The sequence below is a fragment of the Sorex araneus genome, chromosome 11 (genome assembly GCF_027595985.1).
Source record: "Sorex araneus isolate mSorAra2 chromosome 11, mSorAra2.pri, whole genome shotgun sequence".
NCBI classification, from domain to species: Eukaryota; Metazoa; Chordata; class Mammalia; order Eulipotyphla; family Soricidae; genus Sorex; species Sorex araneus.
The window spans coordinates 36057597-36080419 of NC_073312.1; the positions used below are offsets into that span (position 1 = coordinate 36057597).

General features: G+C 38.8%; 1 long non-coding RNA gene across 7 annotated transcripts in view; it reads left to right on the forward strand.

The window, feature by feature from the left end:
• Nucleotides 1-22823, forward strand: part of LOC129399433 (uncharacterized) — a 417723-nt gene that overhangs the window by 154640 nt on the left and 240260 nt on the right. For 6 of the 7 annotated variants that reach the window (XR_008627080.1, XR_008627082.1, XR_008627081.1 and 3 more), the window contains exon 3: nucleotides 22073-22194. The exons of the other annotated variant lie outside the window; for it this stretch is intronic. This is a non-coding gene — a long non-coding RNA (uncharacterized LOC129399433). The remainder of the gene's footprint in view (nucleotides 1-22072; nucleotides 22195-22823) is intronic. 7 annotated transcript variants of the gene reach the window in all.

Below are 22823 nucleotides of genomic sequence, written 5' to 3' on the forward strand. Positions count from 1 at the left end.
TAATGTCAAAATACAAGTGTTACCGGAACTAAGCAATCTAGTAAAAACAGAGATCAACAAATGGGACTACATTAAACTAAAAAGCTTCTGCACCGCAAGAGATACAGTGACCAGAATACAAAGACTATCCACAGAATGGGAAAGGATATTTACACAATACCCATCAAATAAGGGGTTGATATCAATGGTATATAAAGCACTGGTTGAGCTCTACAAGAAGAAAACATCCAACCCCATCAAAAAATGGGGCAAAGAAATGAACAGAAACTTTACCAAGGAAGAAATACGAATGGCCAAAAGGCACATGAAAAAGTGCTCTACATCACTAATCATCAGAGAGATGCAGATCAAAACAACCATGAGATACCACCTCACACCACAGAGACTAGCACACATCCAAAAGAACAAAAGCAACCGCTGTTGGAGAGGATGTGGGGAGAAAGGGACCCTTCTTCACTGCTGGTGGGAATGCCGACTGGTTCAGCCCTTCTGGAAAACAATTTGGACGACTCTCAAAAAATTAGATATTGAGGATGAACCAAGAGCCGCGGCACGAGAAGCAGAGCCTCCCGCCTACTGACTGTGATCCTGAGGTCTCCTAACCCATTTTGGCACCAGAGCAGATTCTTGGAGCCATGCATTTTGACTGCGAACTGAACTACAACCTCGTGCAGCCCGGGGAGGGATTTTTTTCCCTCTCCACCCCATTTTTCTGAGCGAAAATGGCGGCAGCGGCAGCAACCACGCGGTGAGAGCCACCCTCTAAGACCCCTACACCAGGAGGTAGGACTTTCTTTAGTGACGTAGCCTGTAGGTGATCCTGGGAGGGGAGGTGTTCCCGGCGCGCCTTCCGCCCAGAGATGAACCAAGAGCCGCGGCACGAGAAGCAGAGCCTCCCGCCTACTGACTGTGATCCTGAGGTCTCCTAACCCATTTTGGCACCAGAGCAGATTCTTGGAGCCATGCATTTTGACTGCGAACTGAACTACAACCTCGTGCAGCCCGGGGAGGGATTTTTTTCCCTCTCCACCCCATTTTTCTGAGCGAAAATGGCGGCAGCGGCAGCAACCACGCGGTGAGAGCCACCCTCTAAGACCCCTACACCAGGAGGTAGGACTTTCTTTAGTGACGTAGCCTGTAGGTGATCCTGGGAGGGGAGGTGTTCCCGGCGCGCCTTCCGCCCAGAGATGAACCAAGAGCCGCGGCACGAGAAGCAGAGCCTCCCGCCTACTGACTGTGATCCTGAGGTCTCCTAACCCATTTTGGCACCAGAGCAGATTCTTGGAGCCATGCATTTTGACTGCGAACTGAACTACAACCTCGTGCAGCCCGGGGAGGGATTTTTTTCCCTCTCCACCCCATTTTTCTGAGCGAAAATGGCGGCAGCGGCAGCAACCACGCGGTGAGAGCCACCCTCTAAGACCCCTACACCAGGAGGTAGGACTTTCTTTAGTGACGTAGCCTGTAGGTGATCCTGGGAGGGGAGGTGTTCCCGGCGCGCCTTCCGCCCAGAGATGAACCAAGAGCCGCGGCACGAGAAGCAGAGCCTCCCGCCTACTGACTGTGATCCTGAGGTCTCCTAACCCATTTTGGCACCAGAGCAGATTCTTGGAGCCATGCATTTTGACTGCGAACTGAACTACAACCTCGTGCAGCCCGGGGAGGGATTTTTTTCCCTCTCCACCCCATTTTTCTGAGCGAAAATGGCGGCAGCGGCAGCAACCACGCGGTGAGAGCCACCCTCTAAGACCCCTACACCAGGAGGTAGGACTTTCTTTAGTGACGTAGCCTGTAGGTGATCCTGGGAGGGGAGGTGTTCCCGGCGCGCCTTCCGCCCAGAGATGAACCAAGAGCCGCGGCACGAGAAGCAGAGCCTCCCGCCTACTGACTGTGATCCTGAGGTCTCCTAACCCATTTTGGCACCAGAGCAGATTCTTGGAGCCATGCATTTTGACTGCGAACTGAACTACAACCTCGTGCAGCCCGGGGAGGGATTTTTTTCCCTCTCCACCCCATTTTTCTGAGCGAAAATGGCGGCAGCGGCAGCAACCACGCGGTGAGAGCCACCCTCTAAGACCCCTACACCAGGAGGTAGGACTTTCTTTAGTGACGTAGCCTGTAGGTGATCCTGGGAGGGGAGGTGTTCCCGGCGCGCCTTCCGCCCAGAGATGAACCAAGAGCCGCGGCACGAGAAGCAGAGCCTCCCGCCTACTGACTGTGATCCTGAGGTCTCCTAACCCATTTTGGCACCAGAGCAGATTCTTGGAGCCATGCATTTTGACTGCGAACTGAACTACAACCTCGTGCAGCCCGGGGAGGGATTTTTTTCCCTCTCCACCCCATTTTTCTGAGCGAAAATGGCGGCAGCGGCAGCAACCACGCGGTGAGAGCCACCCTCTAAGACCCCTACACCAGGAGGTAGGACTTTCTTTAGTGACGTAGCCTGTAGGTGATCCTGGGAGGGGAGGTGTTCCCGGCGCGCCTTCCGCCCAGAGATGAACCAAGAGCCGCGGCACGAGAAGCAGAGCCTCCCGCCTACTGACTGTGATCCTGAGGTCTCCTAACCCATTTTGGCACCAGAGCAGATTCTTGGAGCCATCCATTTTGACTGCGAACTGAGCTAAAATATTAGAAACCCAAAACCGCGCGGCCGCTATCGCGGCCGCGCGGACTCAAAATCTTCACTTTTACCAAGGAAGAGAAATTATTAGATGATGCTTATTCAGCAGGCCTGATTGTTGGGGAAAATTTCCAATCAACAATAGTGAGTTCTGTATGGAAATATGAAATGTACTCAATATATAGAGAGAATAATGGGAATATCATCAGCTACTTAGATGGGGGGTGGGGTGGGAGGGGGGTGTATTGGGGTTTTTGGTGGTGGAACGGGTGCACTGGTGAAGGGATGGTGGTTTAATCAGTATTTGACTGTGACTTAAACCTGAAAGCTTTGTATTTTTTTTGTTTTCACGGTGGTTCAATAAAATATTTCTTTAAAAAAAAAAATAAATAAAATATGAATAAAATGGAAAAAAAAAAAAAAAATTAGATATTGAATTCCCATTTGACCCAGCAATACCACTGCTGGGAATATATCCCAGAGAGGCAAAAAAGTACAATCGAAACAACATCTGCACATGTATGTTCATCGCAGCACTGTTTACAATAGCCAGAATCTGGAAAAAACCCGAATGCCCCAGAACGGATGACTGGTTGAGGAAACTTTGGTACATCTATACAATGGAATACTATGCAGCTGTTAGAAAAAAGGAGGTCAAGAATTTTGTAGTTAAGTGGAGGGGCATGAAAAGTTTCATGCTGAGTGAAATGAGTCAGAAAGAGAGAGACAGACATAGAAAGATTGCACTCATCTATGGTATATAGAATAACAGAGTGGGAGACTAACACCCAAGAACTGTAGAAATAAGTACCAGGAGGTTGACTCCATGGCTTCGAGGCTGGCCTCACGTTCCGGGGAAAGGTCAACTCAGAGAAGCGATCACCAACTACATTGTAGTCGAAGGCCATGTGGGGGAAGGGAGTTTCGGGCTGAATGAGGGCTAGAGACTGAGCACAGCGGCCACTCAACACCTTTATTGCAAACCACAACGGCTAATTAGAGAGAGAAAACAGAAGGGAATGCCTTGCCACAGTGGCAGGGTGGGGTGGGGGGGAGATGGGATTGGGGAGGGTGGGAGGGACACTGGGTTTACGGGTGGTGGAGAATGGGCACTGGTGAAGGGATGGGTTCCCAAACTTTGTATGAGGGAAGTATAAGCACAAAAGTGTATAAATCTGTAACTGTACCCTCACGGTGATTCTCTAATTAAAAATAAATTAAAAAAAAATACAAGTGTTACAAGGTGAGCAAATCAGACAGTATTGGGAATTTTGGTCATGCAACTGGATGTTTCAGCCAAGTTTTCAAAGGGGGTGCTTATTCTTTGTGTCAGCTCTGATATGGAAGGGCACAGAAATTGAATTTAGAATACTTTGGGCTCAAGTTATGTTTGCTCTAACTACTTAAAACTGCAGACTTTCCCCATATGTCAAAAAGGAGTAAACCATAGCTTGCGTTTTTTTTTCTTAGAATATTTTGAGGCAATGCCAGAATAGATGCTATGAGAATGATGAGTATAAGATGCCTCTTAAAGTGTTAAGTGCTAACAAACATGAAGTATAATGGTTATGTTACTAAGTTATAATTCATCCATCTATATTTATAGTGAATTTTTCCAGATAATCAATTCCGTAGAATATTAAAGAATGAGATAATATACTTTAGGAGATTTTTTAGAAACTATTGGAAATATCTGAAACCTAAAACAAAGCTCTGATCACAATCACTGTCACTGTCATCCTGTTGCTCATGGATTTGTTTGAGCAGACACCAGTAACGTCTCTCAACGGTGAGACTTATTTGTTACTGTTTTTGGCACATCCAATACACCAGGGGTAGCTTGCCAGGCTCTGCTGTGTGGGCTCAATACTCTCGGTAGCTTGCCGGGCTCTCCGAGAGGGGCGGAGGAATAGAACACGGGTCATCCACGTGAAAGGCGAATGCCCTACCGCTGCGCTATCACTCCAGCCCATAATTGACCACGATATTATATTGAATTATTGATTAATGGGATTATTAATAAATGCATCAACTAGTAGGTGAAGGAAAGATCCATATTGACATTGGTAACTTCTGAGGAAATTCAGGCATAATAATGTCTCTCCTTTACCCCAAATCTTGGTCATCAATCCTTTTCTCAAGTGCACATACAGCCTTGTAGATGATATTGCTTCTGTAATGAATATCTTAACATTTGATAAGACTCTATTGAATTTACTGAATCTTAAAAGGATCTGGAATTTTCTTTCTGCTAGAGTTCCAGAGATGTCATTTCTGTTTCCCTGGCACTTGTCACATGTAATTGTTTAAGTACCAAAAGAATCAGGAATTACTCACCCCGCCTTGAATTATTATTATTATCTTGATTGAAAAATCACTTTTAGATTTATTTCTTTCCCTCCCTTTTCCCTCCCTCCCTCCATCCCTCCCTCCCTCCTTCCCTCCCTCCCTCCCTCCCTCCCTCCCTCCCTCCCTCCTTCCTTCCTTCCTTCCTTCCTTCCTTCCTTCCTTCCTTCCTTCCTTCCTTCCTTCCTTCCTTCCTTCCTCCCTCCCTTCCTCTCTCCCTTCCTTCCTTCCTTCCTTCCTTCCTTCCTTCCTTCCTTCCTTCCTTCCTTCCTTCCTTCCTTCCTTCCTTCCTTCCTTCCTTCCTTCCTTCCTCCCTCCCTCCCTCCCTTCCTTCTCTTCCTCTCTCTCTCTCTGCCTCTCTCTCTCCTCCTCCTCCCCCACCTCCCCCACAATCTTCCCACAACACTCAGGGTTTATTCCTGGCTCTGTGCTCAGGGGTCATTCCTGGTTGGTTTTGGGAAGTTATAGGTGCCAAGGATTGAATCCAGGTCAGCTGTGAGCAAGGCAAATGGCTTCCCCATTGTACTATCTCTGATCCACTTTTCTTATTCTTCTTTTTTACCTTTATCAAGATTGAGGTAGTGCTGAAGTGTGATAGGAATAGGGGCAACCCTTTTTAAAGCTCCTAGATCTTAAATCTCCAGCAGCTCTTCTACCTCCAGATCACTCCCTACTGATTATCTGAGACAAATAGCTGTTGCTATCTAAAGTTAATTGTGTGTGAGAGAGAGCAACAGTAGGGGGGAGGGAGAGAGAAAGAAAGAGAGAGAGAAAGAGATATGCCTTTGATGAAGGCTGTGGGGGCGGGGCAGGGGAGCCAGCTGATGGGAAGGAAACTGGGGACTTCGGTGATGGGAAATGTGCACTGGTGAAGGGATGGTTGTTAGAACATTATATGACTTAGACTGGATCATGAACAACAACAGCAACCATTTAAAAATAATAAAGTTATTGTGTGAATAAACTTTTCTTTACAAGCTTTGTCATTTTTGTATCTATAATATAAATAACGGATTAAGTTAGGTCTATCTATATCTATATTGCTTAATCTGCAAATGTAGCCATTGAAAGTTTTTTCCTCAATGTTTTTAACTGCTCCTAAACTTCTGCTCTATAGAAAAATTTAAACTCACCATTTACTGAAAGTAATAGTGTTTATTGTTATTTCTTAGTTCCTTATCCCATACTTCTTCTTTCAAGTTGCACTTAGATTAGGAGTTGGCATCTGTCATCATAACATAAAGAGATGTGCAGAATAAACCCAACTCCTTGCACATCATTATTATTTTTAAACAAAAATCAAACGGAAGATGCAGAACCTGGGTAATGCAAAAGCATCAGAGATTAATAACTTTCTTTCATCTTTTTTTTTTTGCTTTTTTTGGTCACACCCAGCGATGCATAAGGGTTACTCCTGGCTCTGCACTCAGGAATACTCCTAGCGGTGCTCAGGGGACCATATGGGATGCTGGGAATCAAGCCCGAGTTTGTCGTGTGCAAGGCAAACGCCCTACCTGCTATGCTATCGCTCCAGTCCCAGAGATTAATAACTTTCATGTCATGAAACTATTCCCATTTATTACTCATATGAAAAACAGTAACAAGTTTCACAATGGAGATGTTACTGGTGCCTGCTCGAGCAAATCGATGAACAATGGAATGACAGTGTTATGGTGCTACTCATATGAAACCTAAAATGTTGTAGATCATATCAGAAAGAGAAAGTTTTACCTATATTCATATTATATACTCCCTTTGTATTGTTTCCAGAACTTTCTGTTTATTTATGTGTCTGCTTATGTACCAGTAATATTGTGCATTTTTATAGCTAATCATGAAAGAAGATGAGATTACTGTGATTCCAACTGGATCCATTATAGAAGTTCAAAGAATGAGTCTGTCAAAGCAAGAAGAGATGGCTACTGGGAACCACCCAGTAGAGCTTATTATGTGCATCTCAGAACCACTCTGCAAAAGGTTAATAATTGAAAATAGAAGCAACAATGCTTTATTAGGCAATCTGTTTGGTTATCATCAACTTCTAGATTAAGTTGATAACTGCATAGCTGAATGCTTTCAATCAGGATTACAGATAACCTATATAAAATCACAATCTCTGGTATCAATCTCACCTGTAGCACTCAAGCTGGAGCTATGAAAAGTAACAAAGAATGGAAACATAGGCAATATGCTACTCAAGATTCTACTCCAACAGCAAAAGAAACAAAAGCAAAAAAGACTATATCAAACAAAAAATTTCTCCAAAACAAAGAGATTATCCCCAGGACAAAAATACATCCTATAAAATGAAGAATTAATGTGGAAAGAAATACATTGTTAGTGGGAATGTAAATTATTGCAGCTGTTATGAATAGCAGTTTAGAAATGCTCTGGAAAGCTAAAAATATAAATTTCGTCCAATCCAAAACAATACTTTTGTTTTTTCCCCCAAATAATATAAAAATATGTCAGTGTAGAAAAATACATGCACCTCTTATGTTCATTGAAAAATTATTTATAATAGCTAAAATTAGGTATATTTATGTAAATTGGTGATTATATAAAATATGTAGTGTGTACATATATATGAAATATATGTATACATACTTACATACACACAATGGAATAGTATGCAGATATAAAGAAGATGAAACCCCATGATTTGCAACGACATAGAGAAACCAAAAGGGCATTAAGATTAGTATAATAAGTCAGAGAAAAAGAATAAAAACACTAAGTTTATCTCATATGCAGTACATGAGGAAATCAAACACATTCAAACATTTATATTATAAAAATATGGCAATGTGATTAAAATTTTAGTAAAACAGATAAAGATAAACTAAAATTTCCTGCCTTATGTCTTTCTTACTCTGTTCAACAATCAAATTCCTTTCTGCACTTTCCTTCTTACTAATGAGATATTGCCAATGAAAAAAAAAAAGAATCCTAAAGTATAAATGGCCATCAGAGTTCATCTAGTATCACACTACAGTTTATGAGTGAAGTAAGTGTAGTTATGTTTCCTGAGTTACCTATTGAATTTAGAAAGAATCTGACTGGATTTCACCAAGCAGTCACTAAATTAGTTGGGAACATGTAAGGTGTTTAATAAATTGTAAAGAGACAAGGTGTGTGCATGTCCACAATGACTGTGTAGACACTAGGAAGAAAGTCTCCTGCTGGAGAGGCAAAGGGAACTGTTTATCCTGGGCTTTGTTAAATTGCTCTGGATTTGGGACCTAAAGCCTTCACTTTATGGCATATATTTGAAAAATTCAGCCTGATTCCTCAGAAACCCCTTAAGAAGATGTAAGACAGAAAATTTCTCAAAATATTTTCAGACATAAAAGGCTAAAAAATGCTTATAATTTGTATCTTTGGTGTTAAACATAAAATGACTTAATTTTTACTTATTTCCCCTTGTTCTCCATGTAACCTTTCCCTCTCTTCTATCTCATGGTAATATTTTGTTATTTTGTTTTTGACTATGATAAGGACTCATCTTAGAAATAATAAGTAGGGGCTGGAGCGATAGCACAGTGGGGAGGGCGTTTGCCTTGGACGCGGCCGACCTGGGTTTGATCCGAAGCATCCCATATGGTTCCCAGAGCACTGCCAGGAGTAATTCCTGAGTGTAGAGCCAGGAGTAACCCCTTAGCATCACCGGGTGTGACCCAAAAAGAAAAAAAAAAGGTAAATATTTTAGTTGGGAGATGGAAAGGATTGTTTAAAATTTTTCATTAGTTTCTTTAAAAACATATTTTCTAGTAATTTTTTTATATTTTTCCTGAGGAGGTTTCATATTTAGAGACTGAGAGAGTCTCTATCATAGTGATGCTTTTACTCTCAAGGCTAAAGAAAATCACTGTTTAACTTTGGGACAGAATGTTGGGATCTTGCTTCTTACTGACTTTCTCTGTACCTGAGATTTAAGAAAGAAGTAATGTAGAATTGAGTAAAGAGACCACAAACACATCTTACTGCATATTCTGTCTTGAGGAATTGTAATAAGGACCTTGAATTCACAGTGTGAGAACTGGTGGGTATATGCCATTTAGAGATCAACATACTTCAACAGAGATCTTTGTGGCTCATCAAATTAGAATAGGGACAGAATGTTGGTGGGGGAACGCAAGTTTAAGGATTATGCAGTCTGTTTGAAATTTCCCCATGCTGTCTCAGGAGTTGTAAACTCACTGGTAAGAGGTACTGAATATATCAGGACCAGAAAAGAAACCATTCTTTATAATATTTTTACAAGGGAGCCAAGATCATGTACAGGTTGAAAGGAAGACACACATTTAATGTTTGAATGAAGCATTTTTAAGAGCATAGTTACAGATATAGTAAATTGATTTTTTCCCTGATTATTCAAACAGAAGTAGCATATTTGTGTTGGATTTTTAACCAGAATTTCCCAGAATAACTAATCAGTTTGCCATTAATTCAGATGAGAATTGGAAATGTGGAATATTTAAATTTAGAATAAATCATATTAAAACTGAACACTTTAGTCACACTGGGGCACATTTCGAATGCTTAGTATCCTATGTGACTAGGGACTACCATCCTGGATAGTAAATTATAGAACATTTCTCCTGCTGCATAAATTAAATTGACTTGCACTGCTCTGAACAGACAAGCAAAGTCATTCTATGTCAGCCCTATAGCACTGTAGCACTGAAACACTGTCGTCCCGTTGTTCATTGATTTGCTCGAGCGGTCACCAGCAATGTCTCCATTGTGAAACTTATTGTTACTATTTTTGGCATATAGACTACACTGTGGGTAGCTTGCCATGTGGGAAGGATACTCTCGGTAGCTTGCTGGGCTCTCTGAGAGGGACGAATGAATCAAACTCAGGTTGGCTGCATGCAAGGCAAATGCACTATCTGATGTGCTATCGCTTCAGCCCTATAAGAAAGATAAAATTAATGTAAAAGAATTTTTTTCATTCCCTCCATTACTTCTTCCCTTCTTACTAATCCCATCCCATCCTCCCTCGCTTTCTTCATTGAAAGAAATGTTGAATGTTTACTATTACAGTTAGTACTATTACTATTTACTGTTAACTCTTATTTTGGTTTGGGGGTCACACCTGTTTACTCAGGGTTTACTCCTGTCTCTGTACTCTGATCACTCCTGGCAGGGCTCAGTGGACCACACAGGGCACAGGGATCAAACCAGGCTGACCTCATGCAGGCAATGACCAATGCTTTATTGTGTCTCCTGCCCCAGTCCCTTGCTTTCTTTATTTCTTTTTTTATACTTCTCTCTCTTCTGCTTATCTTCCAAAAAATTCCTGGTGAATAATCAAATGATCCTGACACAATTTAATTATTCATGCTATAGTGGCAATTAAGAATGAAATCGGATTCTGCTCTCAGACAATTCACAAGCTAGTCAGAGATTGTGACAAGTGAAAGTTGGCCATTAGAAAAAACAGTATAGTGCCATGTAACCCTACCATAGTTTTTGCTCCCCAAAGTTCCATTCCACAGAGAATGGGACATAATAAAACTTAAACCCAGGTGATTAGTAAAAGATACTCAGGTTAGAAGGGGCTAGAGGAAGGAGGAAGAATTTTCAGATAGAGAGCTTAGATGGAGGGGATAGGATGTTTTCCAGGAAGAGAGAGAAACTGAAGATGATTGGAAGATGTAATGCAGATGTTTGCCTTGTACGAGGCCGACCTGGGTTTGATTTCTCCGCCCCTCTCGGAGAGCCTGGCAAGCTACCGAGAATATCTCATCCACACAGCAGAGTCTGGCAAGCTACCCGTGGTGTATATGATATGCCAAAAACAGTAACAAGTTTCACAATGAAGATGTTACTGGTGCCCGCTTGAGCAATTCGATGAACAACAGGATGACAGTAATACAGTGAATAATACACAATATTATGGAATTTCAGGTATTTAGCTTTACATATCCATACGTGTATGATGCTCACCATTCCTACTGCTTAAGTTTCAGTACCATTCTACTACCAAGAAGACTTTTAGATAGATGGCTTTTGCTGCATTGTGGAAAATAAATTATGAGAGGATGATACATGAAAATAAGAACTGTGGAAATTAATTAAGAGGCTGTTGGAGTTAGACCAGAAACAGAACATTGTTGGTGGCATGAACAAATTTGTTCAGATGGCAAGCAAAAAAAATTTAAATATATGGGATCTCAGGGTTGGAGGAATGGAACAGAAGGTAAGTTGTTTGACTGGCATGTGGCCAAACCAGATTTGATTCCCAGCACCACATATGGATCCCTGAACACCATCAGGAGTGACACCTGAACACAGAGCCAGCAGTAGGCCCTAAATAGAGCCAGGTATTCATTTTCAGTACATGTAATATATGTTCATAGTGTGTTCCTTTATTGCACACGCTCACTGTTTTCCTTCATGAACATGTGTGTTTCTAGTGGAAGTCCACTAGAATGTGTATAAGCTTTTATGTCACTCTGTCTCTGCTGGACATAAGTACCAGACTCCCGCATTGTTTTCTACTTTTGCCAACAGACATCCTTCCAAACTTACCTTTTTTCATGTCAGTTAAACCACGTTTCTGTTCACATGTTCCTAGCTTCTTCTGATTGTGCTTAATACATCACATTTCCTTCTGCCATTCCAGTTGTGCTCTCTCATGTTTACAAAGAGTAAACATGAATGACTAGTGAAAAGGGAACAGAACTGTGAAAATAAAGGGGCTCAGCCATTGTACTATAACTTTGACTTCTTCATCTTTCTCCTCTATGAATGTGAAGTCCCCAAATAAAAAATCTCTGATGAAGTTTAGTTTATATGAATACTGTTAAAATGTTCTGCTAAATTTTATCCAGAAAATTTAGTTCAGTAGAGTTCAAATGTTGCGTTATTAGCTACCATAACAGCACTGTAGCACTGTCGTTCCATTGTTCATTGGTTTGCTTGAGCAAGCACCAGTAATGTCTCCATTGTGAGACTTGTTGTCACTGTTTTTAGTGTATGGAATACACCACAGGTAGCTTGCCAGGCTCTGCTGTGTGGGCGAGATACTCTCGATAGCTTGGTCAGGCTCTCTGAGAGGGACGGAGGAATCGAACTTGGGTCGGCCGTGTGTAAAGCAAATGCCCTACCCACTGTGCTATCGCTCCAGCCCTGCTACCATAATAACAAAATTAAAGTTAACATTGAGTAATTAATAATATATAATTTTGCCTAAAAAAGACCAAAAGCAATGCTTTCAGGATAACTGAATAGTTTGGTAATTTCTCACTGTTACTTGTTACTCACTAAAATGATTAAGACAAAAAGCTCTTATGAATAGATTAACTATTTGCCATTGTAACCAAATGTGTCAAATAAATACATTGTCAATGTGCTAGTTAACACATTATCCCCAAATGCAAAGAAAATACATTTTGTTTGAAAAGGTAGGTAAGAAACTTACTATAGGGGCTGGAGTGATAGTACAATGGGTAGGACATTTGCCTAGCACGCGGCTGACGTGGGTTCGATCCCTGGCATCCTATTTGGTCCCCCAAATACCTCAAAGGGTGATTCCTGAGTGCAGAGCCAGGAGTAACCCCTGAGCATCACTGGGCGTGACTCCACCCCCCCACAAAAGAATCTTACCATAATGTAGACTCAGTTGATATTAGAAAAAAATGAATTTTGGAAAGATGAATTAAACACAACCTCCAAAATCTTATCAGATACTGTTATAGACAAGATTATTTCATGTAATTAATGAAATGGATTAAAATGGTCACTTAATAGGTATTCTAATATTGTTATCTTGAAGGTTTTAAGAGTAAAATAGAAAGTATTCCTTTGAAATTCATTTTATTTTTTTAAGGACCATGTCCAATGGTGCTCGGCCTGAATTAGAGGTGTGAAATATGAAATATGGGGCCGCTAGTGCTAAATCTGGCAGAGTTGGAAATTGATCTCCGGGCCTTGCACATGCTCATTTGTGCTCTACCAGTTAAACCACATCCCCATTTTTTTAAGCTTAAAAAAATTGGAAAAGCATGAAATTTTAATGAGGAAATAAGGAAATACGTAAGATGATATATTGTGAAAGGGAAAAATAAGTTTGGGGGACATTGGCCATACCCTGCTGTGCTCAGGACTTACTCCTGGCTCTTTGCTCAGGGGTCATTCATGGTGATGCTCAGGGGACCATATGGGATGCCAAGGATCAAATCTGAGTAGGTATGTACAAAGCAAATTCCCTACCCACTGTACTATCTTTCCAGCCCTGGGAAAACTGAAATTTTGTCTGGGGAAACAATTAATGTGGAGATATAACTCCAAAGTTATACATCATCCCTATCTCCTGTATATTCCAAAGTACCAAAGCTGGTAAATATTTTGTTCTTTCTTTTTTTTTTTTTTCTTTTTGGGTCACACCCAGCGATGCTCAGGGGTTACTTCTGGCTTTGCACTCAGGAATTGCTCCTGGCAGTGCTTGGGGGACCATATGGGATGCCGGGGATCGAACCCAGGTCGGCCGCGTGCAAGGCAAACGCCCTACCCGCTGTGCTATCGCTCCGGCCCCAATATTTTGTTCTTTCTGAATAAATTCCTTTCTTTCTATTCCCATCTATACCATTTCTTTAAAATTTAATTCAATTGTTATTGAGGTAGCATTATTTACAATAGTGCTTATGTTCCTACCTTATGCTTACAGAAATCACTGCACAAGTACCACCATCAAAGTAACTAAAAATCCTCCTATACTATATATACTTTTGATGCTAGTCTACCTCACTCAGCAACTCCATCCAGTGCAGCCCTCACTGTCATGTGGTAATCTCAGTTCTAATGTCAGTATCTGAGAGTTTGTTTTCAATAGACATGATCCAATTGGTTGCTTTGATTCTTTATGTACCACATATGAATGTGATCATCCTATATCTGTCCTCTATCTTCCTTATTTTGTTCAACAAGTATGCCCTCTAGTTCCATTCAATGTGTATCAACTTCTCTTACAGCTGAGTAGTATCCCATTGTCTCCATATTTTGCAATTTCATTGTCCATTCATCTCTTGTTAGGTACTTGAGTTATTTTAGTTATTGAATTATTTACACTTGCTTTTGTAAATAATGCTGAGACAAACATAGGTGTGAACATATTTCTTTTTCAAATTTAATGTTTTTGTGTTTTTAGAATATATGCTAAGTAGTGTAATTGTTGGATCATATGGGAGTTCTATTTTTAATTTCCAGAGAAATCACCATACGGCTTTCCTTAGAGACTAAACTGACATCAGTTTCACCAACAGTGAACAAGTAAATGTGGGTTTCTTTTTCACCTCATCCCCACTAGCACTGATCATTTTCCCAGATATAGACATTCTCACTCATCTGAAGTGATACCTCATTGTTTTGATTTGCATTTTCCCTGATAATCAGTAATGAAGAATACTTTTTCCTATGCTTATTGAATTTGAGGGAATGTCTTTTCAACATTTCTTCACATTCTTAAATGGACCTATTTATTTTGTTGTTGAGTTTTGTGAATGCTTTATGTTTGGGGTTTTTTGTTTGCTTGTTTTGGGCTACACCTGGTGATGCTCAGGAATTACTCAAAATAGTGCTCAAGAGTTCACATGGCATTCTAGGGATTGAATCTGGGCCTACCATAATGCAGAGCAAGTGCCCTATCCACTGTAATATTTCTCTAGTGCCTGTGGATGCTTTATATGTCTTAGATATTAGTTATTTTGGTATGTATGGTGTGTGGACATTTCATCCTACTCCGAGGGTGTCCTTTTGTTTTCATAGTTGCTGTCACAGTTGCTTTCATAATGAAGAAACTATAATTTGGTGTAGTCTCATATGTTAACTTTTTGCTTTTGCTTTCTTTGCCAGTGGAATTGAATCCTGAAGACACCTATGAAGTCAATATCATTGAGAGTTCTGCATGTCTTTCCATCGATGCATATCTAGACCATCCTTAACTTAGTTATGACATTTACCTGCCTCTTGCTAGCCATGCCCTTGTTTAGTTCCTTCTTTTTGAGTACTGGTTAACTGTGTTTTGGTTATAACTAAAAGAATGAAAGGATCTTACTTCTGTATTTTTATTACATAAGATTGTATCTTTAACCTTGCAAGAGGATATTTTTATAAGTCTCTCCTTTGCTGGCTTTGATGAAGTAATCGCTCATGTTGTGAGTTGTCTTATGGAGAAACCTGTGTGCAATGAACTAGAGGCAACTTAAGGTCATTGGCCAGCTAGAAAGTATAGTATTTAAGTTGGCAGCCTGTAAGAAATTACATAATGTAAGATTAGAAGTGGTTCCATTCCAAGTTAGTTTATGGGTAATAGCCAAACTTTTGGCAACATCTTTCTTACAGGCTTATGAGAAACCTTAGTAGAAAATGCACATAAAATACAGTAACATATACAATGATAGTACATCCATGATAAATTTCTTATAATATTTCCATAATGTGTGGGCTCTGTGGCTTCAGCAAAATTTATGAACAATATAGGTTTGGTAGAGCTAATTGGATATTTCAACTTTTTAATTAAAATTTTGGGTATTCCTGGATTATTTAGTATATTTACTTCTGTGGCTAAAAGACTGAAAGTCATTATGCCATATTAATTTTTCTACTTTTCTTTCTCTCTGTGGCTTGTTCTCTGCTAGGATTGAAAATCTTCTTTTTGTGTGTGAATTTATAAACTTAAACATTGATTTTGTTCTTTCTTTATAAAATTTAATTTTTTGCTAAATTATTACCATTTAAATAAATATATCTTTTACCAGATTCTCATTGTTCATTTGAAAGTTTACTGCAGTGTCAATAATTTAAAATTGAGTTTTCAGTGAGGCAATATCCAGAAAGATCCTTGTGAGGTAACCCCATATAGTTGGGCTCACGGGACTTCTTTGTCCATGAGTTTATTGGAAAAGCACAGGAAACTTAAAGAAAAACCATAGAAAAGTTCACTGTGTTTATTTGAGCACTAGCTTGTATTGAGACTCCTTGGATAGGTATTCACATGAGACACAATTCATCCATATGCCTCCTCTTCTCCCAAATATTTCATCATCATTTCTAAATATCTCTGTTACAGAAATATAACAAACCCATTTGTCTTTGTATTATCCTTAGACCACATCTATTCCTGAGAAAAATAGGAAAAGAGGTACACTTCTAAGTATTCTTCCTACTAGAAGGATCTTGACTGTCATTCAGGGGTGATTATGGTATAAATTAAAGCAATCCACTTCTGGCTGAGGCTATAAGAAGTAGTTTTATTATGTAACTAATGAAGCTCAACTCTAAGCATACCTCACATGTACAGACCTCTTCAAAGACATTTATATTTTCATATTTAAAGTTTTATTTGTTAAATGATAAGCATAGGCTCAATTATACAGGCAACTAGTAACCTAAAGTAGGCTAGGGTCAATATATCAAGAAGATTTAATTCTCATTAACATATAGACCAAATGAATATGCACCAATATATAAAGCAACCACTAAAAGATCTTTTGAGAGATATTAGTAGTAACTATTTTAATGAAAACCTTAATACTCTGGTCTCACTATTGAAGAGACCCAATAAAAAAAATTAACTTCCTTAAATAAGGAAATGGGAGAGTTTTGTTAATAGACATTTTGATATGTCTCTCAAAGAAAATAAAAAGACAATTCTACATCATCCAGTGATTCCACTCCTCCGTATCCTGAGATCACAAAAATATTAATTTGAAAAGAAATATGTGTCCTTTTGTTCACTGCCGCATTATTTACATTAGCCAAGAGGTGGAAATAACTTGGATGTCTAGTAGTATATGAGTAGATTATAAAATTGTGGTATATATACAAAATGGAATACTACTGAGCTATGAGACAGGCAAAATATTTCCTTTTGCTATAACTTGGATAGAAATAGAGGGTGTCATACTAAGAAAATAGTTGGAAAAAGAAAGACAAATACTGAATTGTCTCACTTATACATGACACATTAAAAAGACAAAGCTAGGAAATAAATAATGTGTAATGAAAACAAGTCCTTAGGTTCTACATAACTAAGTTTACCATGGGGTGGTATAGTAGTCTGAACGAATCTGTGGATTTTTGAGTAGGAACAATGATACTTTGCTGGCGATTATGGTGATATTGTACCCTTACACTCTTGCATTCCAATTTACACTCTTTTAAACCAATGTTGCCTCATTAAAAGTAAATAAAAAACCAAATTTTATGAGAAAGTGAAGCTGGTAGTACCACATTCATGATATTTTTTTGCTCAGAACACCAGATGTATCTTTTCTATTAACAAATCATATTTTCATAGAAATAATTATTCAATTCAGAACCCAGTAAAAAGTAAAGAATTATTTTTAAAAATTTGTTGTCTTAGAGTACAGTGTCTAAATACCTAGTTATGCTCTTTCTGAGACTTGTTTGGAGATTTCATAAAACAATAGAAATACATCAAGTACTATTTGATTTTCTAGCTCATAAATGCCATAGGGCATTAGATATTGTGTTACTCTCTGGACTAAATAGATAACCTCTTTTTCCTCTGGGTCTACTGAAAAAAAATATAACATCTTTAGCACTTTTAGTAAATTGTCTGAGAAAGTATAGAATAATTGGTCAAATGATAAAAAAACACAACATTCCATTCAAAAGCAGTGTATTAAACAAAAACAGTATATGAAGCTGTGTATGAAGTGGCATAATCATAGATCACTAACTTAGATTTTCACCTATCTTCTATGTGAGGGATTATAAGATACTGTTATTCACTGGAATACCAAATATTTTTATTTATTACTTTTGGTGAGGGCTGGAGCGATAGCACAGCAGTAGAGCATTTGCCTTGCACACAGCAGACCCGGGTTTAAATCCTCAGCCCCTCTCAGAGAGCCCGGCAATCTACCGAGAGTATCTCACACCGCACGGCAGAGCCTGGCAAGCTACCCGTGGCAGGCATTCGATATGCCAAAAACAGTAACAACAATCTCAATGTGAGACGTTACTGGTGCCTGCTCTAGCAAATCGATGAGCAACGGGATGACAGTGACAGTAAGAGTGACTTTTGGTGAAGCAAGATATTTTTTACTGAAACTTATTTAGAAAGGCATATGGAGAGAGAAAGGGGGAAGTATGTGTTCAAGAGAGAATGAAAACTTCTCCAGAAGGGAAATCTAGCAAGCAAAGATACATTGAGACAAACAAGCAAGACATGTGTTCAAGGGAGAGCAAAGGCTTGAAGAGCAAACCTGAAGCCCCAGATATTTACCTGAACTTACATATCACACATTCTCATGAATTTTAGTCCACTCCACATATGCATTCTACCAGGTGTATTACCTCCAGCTTATTGTTTCCTTGTCTACTTCCTCCAGCACCAAATCCACTGCTTCCAGCTTCTTGTATCCCTTTCAAAATGTCTTCATGTGTCAGATAGTCTACATATCTGTAGATATACATAAAGATATGTAAAATAAAAGAAAGATACATGTGATGCATAAAAATGCATGTAAAGTCTCATGTTTTCCTCATTTCTTTGAGGATGTGTCTTCTGTTATCTCTTTGTACTTATTTTGATTTGTGTTGGTTCTGCATTATAAACAAGTGAAACTGGCCTAATAAAACTCAGTAAAGAACTCTGTTGGAAAAATTAACCTGAAGGTTGGAAGCCCAGTCCTATAAAGTGGGCTGAAGCTAAAAGAGGTCACCTAGTACCCATAAGCAGACTAGTTATGATTCTACCAGAGCCACTGCCAGCATTGTACTCTTTGCCAATGTGTCTTATCCTCAACATTGTTGCTGCTCATTCCATATGAATCTCTAACACATGTTATCCTGGTGGAATATCTTTGTATCAGTTCTTCATATTAAAAGTGTTATGTATGACCATTTGTATGTTCGAGCCTTTTACTAAGAATATATTAAGAGATTCTGGGGAATAGAATAGTCTTTGTTAGACATTTGCTGCCAAACGCTTATTTTTCAACAACTTGAAAAAGTGCATATAAGATATCTGGAGACTTTTTGATTATTCATTTGTCATTTAGAAAGTACTTCTATACAAAATAATAAAATGTTTGAGAAATCTTTTCATGTATGTTTCAAAATTACACTAAGGGAAATTATGGAAAGAACAAAAATTGATTGGATATATAATAAACACATGGAGAGAAGGGAACTAAAACTTCATTCAGTTACTAAAAGATATATCATAAACTTCTTGAAGGTAGAAGCTGCATTGTATTAGTAAACTTATTATGAAAACTTGGAAAATGTATGCCACTCATGTACATTTTTAAATGAATGAATCATATGCATATCTAAGGCTAAATTACCTCTTACTAGTCCCCTCAACCACTACAGTGAAACTCAATTTTTTCAGACAACCTAAAATTACTCATTTTGGTTCTAGGATGATGTGCAGATTTCTGGAATTCATCCCAAACCTAAACTAAGTCAGACTAATTATTGGTGAAGCGCCAGAATATACATTTCGAAAAAGTTCTACTAAGTTAGTTTAATGCACACTAAATATAAGAACTAACATTCTTTGTGGAGATTATTACCAGGGCTTACGTTTCAAGCTTCTAGTTAGCAAAAATAAATGATAATGTTTATAATAACATTCTGTAAAGTCTCACTTATAAAGCTTTGTATTCACTTAATGACCAATTATTTTCCTATTTATTAGGTTTTCCTCTAGCATACTCAGTGTTACATAGTGGAGAGACATATAAGCTAAACAAGAATAAAAGCTCAGTTTTATATTTTTAATTAGGTTATTATACTAATTTCTTACTTGGTATAATCTGAGACAGAGTAGACAAAATAAGTCAATGAATAAATAAACTACATTGACTGCTAACATTACTAAGTTCTTTTTGATTCAGAGTAGGAAGGTAGCAAGTGGGCAGACTACTGTCAAAACATTACAGAAATGTTGTTTTTTCACAACCAAACCCACAAAGATAGACACTGGTATAGTACCTTGAGAGGCATTTATAATGGAGTGTTAGAGAGATAGCACAAGCATAAGGTTGAACACAAAGCCAAGAGTAATCCCTGAGCACAGTTGGACGTGTCCCCAAAAATAAAATCAAACATACAACAAAGCTTGCATGATGGGAAAAGTGGGGAAAATAACTCTCCCTCTGCTGTCTCTGAGTATAGCACTTACCTAGCTCTTGAGCCCTCTTGGAAATATCAGTTAATTTGAACTTACATTTTGCCTTTCTGAAAGGCATGTCCATTTAACAGAATTTGAAAATAAACAGAATTAAAACTCTTCCCCCCCTCAAATCTTACATCTACACAGAGCTACAAAATTCGACTTAAAAATAGCCATTTTAATCAAGTAGCCTAATTTCATGTTGTCCAGTATAATCAATGTTAATTTTTTTTTACATTTTATATACATATATATTCATTCTTTGTATTTAGACAAACTCTATCAATAATAGAGTTTTAGGAATATAGTGCTCCAGCCAACAGTGTTAGCAGCACTCTCCCAATGCCCCTAGATTCCTTCTCCTCCTCTCAGCCTACTCAGCCTACTTCATTAACAGGAACATTTTAAACTACAATTATATTTTGTGTGCCATGCTTATAGTAGTGGTGGCTCTAGTGATATATATATATATATATATATATACACATTAGATAAGTTGCTTCTATACCACCTATGTGTCCAGGGCCCCTGACCATTGTTCCTATGTTGTCTTCAGACCATTTTAAGTAAAACAGTGCTAGAATATTCTAGTTTTCTCTCCTCAAAGATCTGTATTCTGTAAATGAGAAAGATGAGATTTGTTTCCTTAGTTTTCTAATTAGGAATACAAAGAGAAGGTGACTGGTTGCTTATCACTGCTCAAACTGAAAACAGATCTCATTCCAACTCTTTAAATTGCACCTTATTCTTGTACAATTATTTGCACGTTCCACCATGCAGTAAGAAATACAAGAGAATCATTATAAACACACACCTCACTAGAAATCTATTTGATAATTCGGCCTCTAATCTGAGCTCAGGGAAGCACCCACTGATTTGCTACCAAATTGGAGTTTTGTTTCAATTTGTTTGTTTATTTGTTTGTCCATACTTAAGAGTCCTCAGTGTTTATTCCTGGCTCTGTGCTCAGGGATAAGTCCTGGTGGGGCTTGGGGGGACCATAAGGGGTGATGGGATTGTACCCAGATCAGATGTGTAAGGCAAGTTTCTTACCTACTGTACTATCTTTCCAGCCTCCATCATCAAATTAGAATGAAGGACCTTTCTTACTGCACTTATGTAGACCTTAGCTGAAAAGGAAAATGTTTCCTACAGCATTCTGGCTGCATGAGTCATACTAACCATTACCAAGGAAAGCTCCACGTCATCTGTATCATTCTGAAAATACTGACATAAAATAATTCCACTGACCCTGGACCCTTTTTAGCTTTACTTATATAGGGAATTCTGAGAATCCCATTATTTAACATGAATTGCAAAATTGCTTAGTAAATTTGGCTTCTAATTTGTTCCTACATTTGCTCTAACAGTTTTTTAGATTTATTTTGGTTTTGATACTCTGAGCACCAGTGTACTGTCCTAATAGAGAATTCATTGCTGGGCTTCTGTAAATATTTTTATGCAGCAATATCTCTAGGTATCTGCTGACCTAGTCATAAATTGAGTTTAGCCCATGTCTACCTACTACATCTTTGTTCTAAGAAATGCTGCAGTTCTCCATGGGGACAGCTGTCTCTGTGACTGAATTGCAGAGAAAAGCAGTGAGTGGATGAGGGGTCTCAGTTAGCATAAACATTTCTTTGTATCTGAGGATTAAAACCCCTACAGGGTATTAATAATATATTTAACCATGACTCGAAGTGATTTTCTATTTACTCTGCCCAGTTCCTCTTTGAGAACTCTGGTTTTTTGTGTGTGCTTTTTTTTTTTTTTTTTGCTTTGTTTTTTGGTTTTTGGACCACACCTGAGGGATTCTCAGGGCTTACTCCTTGCTCTGTGCTCAGAGATGACACCTGGAGGGACTCAAGAGACCATATGTGGCACTGGGGGTTGAATCCAGGTAGGCCACATGCAAACAAGCACCTTACCACTGCACTATCTTTCAGGTCCATGAAAACTTGCCGATAGAGGAGATTTATACCCTGGATTGAAATTCTTTTTCACAGAAGTTCCATATGAATATTCCAGTCCTCAGGAAAACCTGTTTCTTCTGAGAGCATAGTTGAAGGTAATGTACAACTAAGGGATCCAAAAATTTCATCCTTATGTCACCCTCTAAAATTACTGATATTTTATAAAATTGATGATTTATGACATTCAAATTGAGAGCAATACAGATTTTCAGCTTATAACTTTTCATATATTTGTGTTCCTGCAATGTTATTTCATTTTTTTGTTTTGTTTTGGAGCCACACCCAGGCAGCATCAGAAATTTCTGAGATCTGTGCTTGGGGGTAGCTCTCACTGATGCTTATGGACTATATGGTGCCATGATCAAATCTGGTCTTCCACATGCAAAGCAAGTAAACTTTGCATGTGATTATTTACTGAATTATCTCTCAAACCCACAAGTTAATAATTTCATTTAATGCTCTGAGAGTTTATTTCTTACAACACCCTGTTATAAACAGTACATTGTTCCCACTGGCTGTGTACTTATGTTCCAACAATCATAATGAATCTCATCTTATTAAGTTCTGCTCCCTTCATTCTGTTTCTGTAGTCAAGCAGTCATGGTGAAACTGTACCCTTCACGTAGACTATGTTGATTTTTGTCATCAGGAATGTAGCTTAAAATTATACCTGAGTACAAAATCAGAGGCAGGGTATAGAGTCTTTTAAGTAAAGGCAAATAAA